We start from the raw sequence: 2413 nt of genomic DNA on the forward strand, positions 1-2413 counted from the left end.
TTCCTCCCACATCCCAAAGATGTGCACATGAGGTGAATTGGTGTGTCTACATTGTTCCCGTCTGAGTGTGTGTGTGTGTGTGTATGCGTGTGTGCGTGCGCACACCTGGTGTCCTGCTATGGGATGGCACCTGGTGTCCTGTCCAAGGCAACACGGGTTTCTGCCTTGCGCTCTGAGTTGCCGGGGTAGGTGTAGGCCACCTGCAACCCTGAAGTGGAATAAATGGGTAAATAATTATCTTGTTTTTGTTCATCTTTCTTAGATGCATATATAGCTCACATTTATTTCAAAATTTAATATTAGAAGTGTTTTGGGTCTCTTGTTTAGAAGTTTGGCGATGTTTTTGTGGCAACCAAAATATGCCGTAGGAACTTAACTCATTCATATCAATCAGCCTGTGGGAAAATTGGTTTTGTTATATGCCATTGTATGTGAAGTTGCAATTTCCAAGAACCTATCGATGACAGTGAGGATTTGTTGTATATATACTCACTCTCTTATTTAATTGTGCTAATTTGATGTTCTTCACACTATATGTAAAATCTTAATAATCTCTCTCCTCAGTATTAGTTTCTTAGAAATGCTTGTCATATTTTAAATTCACGTGTAAAGTCCTCAATTTCATGGCTCCTTCCATTTAGAAGGGGATAAAAACAAACAAGCAGTTGTAATAAGATTGATGAGTTCTGTGGTAGGGAAATACAATGTATTACTTTTCCCTAAAGCTTTCTCTGGTCACCCCAACTTTTAGTCATAATTTTCTCATTTGAATTTCTGGAGTGCTAGTTGTTTTCACAACCTATTTTATCTTAAAAATATATCCTTTCTCTATTACTGATTTAGATCTGTATTCTGGAGGAGGAGGGGAACACTCATATTATGTATTGCAGACCCTAAAACAGTTCTCTCTAAAGAGTAAGAACTAGCAGGAGAATGGCGTGAACCTGGGAGGCGGAGCTTGCAGTGAGCCAAGATCGCGCCACTGTACTCCAACCAGGGCAACAGAGTGAGAGGGCGGCTCAAAAAAAAAAAAAAAAAAAAAAGTAAGAAGTAACGTACAGGGGCGTCCCCTAGCCCTAGCAGGAGGGAGCCCGCGTGTGCTGAGGTGCTGAGAAATCTCCGCCCGGGGCTGGAGCTGCTGTGCGGGCCATGCAGTGGTGCTGGGTCGGGCCGAGGGGCTGCCCACCCAGGGCTGGGATGCCAGAAGGGCCGTTGGTGAGGACATTTCACCATTTGGTCTCCCCTTTTGTGGGCAAGCAGGTGATCAAGACAGGGGCAACAGCCTGCAGTCTCTGTGGCTCCAGGACACCCAGGTCCATGGAAAGCAATTATTCCTTAGATGTGATCCAGATGAAGAAATACGGCCTGCTGGCAACAGCCCGCCGCCAGAGCCTCCACGGAAAGAAACGCAGAAGGAAGGGACTGTGGACCCAAAGCAGGCCCGGGAGCCCACTGGGCAGAAGACCCTTGATGCCTTCTCACTGTCCGCAGAACTCGTCCCCCAGGGAGAGGATGATTATGAATGTTTGGAAGGAGACACACCTGCAGGAGATGCTGGGAGGTGGCTGCGTGTCCGCGCTTGTTTGGCAGCATTTGGGTGAACGATTTCTCCAGAACTAAGAAAGCCAACAAGAAGGGGTACTGGAGGGAACCTGCCCCGAGGTTGGTCCTGTACTTTGGTGGTGGTGGTTTCCTGGCATTTTATAACTGTCAGATGTCTTGGAGCTTTTCCCCAGAGGTCACACCCACCTGTGACATCCTGTCTGAGAAGTTTCATTGAGGACAAGCCTTGGAAACTCTAGGCCAGGCTCAACCTGTCTGCTATACACCGTTGGACCAGAAATACTTCGCAGGGCTAGGGAACATCATTAAGAATGAAGTCTTATACAGAGCTGGCATCCATCCCCTTTCTCTTGGTTCAGTCCTGAGTGCCTCCATGTCAGGAGGCCCTGCTGGATCGCGTGGTAGAGTTCAGTACAGCCTGGCTGCAGGGCAAGTTCCAAAGCAAACCGCAGCACATGCAGATCTACCAGAAAGAACAGTGCCCCGCTGGCCACCACGTCATAAAGAAGCCATTTGGGGCTTCAGGTGGGTTCCAGAGGCTCACCTGGTGGTGCCCACAGTGCCAGCCTCAGTTGTCAGAGCAGTCGGAGCAGTGCCAGTTCTTCTAAGGAACTTGGGGTGCTCTTCATGGAATCTTGCCCTTTGGGGAACCTGATGTCTAAGTGTCCAGAGAGGAGGATATGGGCAGGGATGGGGTGCAGAGCATAGTGTGGGTCAGGGGTGCCAGTATTATAATATTCATCTCCCTGGAGTTATGTTGAAGGCAGAGTTTTCATAGGGTTAGATTTGTTTTTTTTTTTGTTTGTTTGTTTTTTCCAATTCATCATTTATATCAGGTATAACTCCCAAT

The 2413-nt window shown here is 47.5% G+C and overlaps 1 pseudogene; it reads left to right on the top strand.

Moving 5' to 3' along the window:
• Nucleotides 1-1197: 1197 nt before the first annotated feature.
• On the top strand, nt 1198-2171 carry LOC108529000 (endonuclease 8-like 2 pseudogene; annotated as a pseudogene).
• The last annotated feature ends 242 nt before the right edge of the window (nt 2172-2413 follow it).

Source organism: Rhinopithecus bieti, unplaced genomic scaffold (genome assembly GCF_001698545.2).
Source record: "Rhinopithecus bieti isolate Rb0 unplaced genomic scaffold, ASM169854v2 scaffold_3878, whole genome shotgun sequence".
Lineage (NCBI taxonomy): Eukaryota > Metazoa > Chordata > Mammalia > Primates > Cercopithecidae > Rhinopithecus > Rhinopithecus bieti.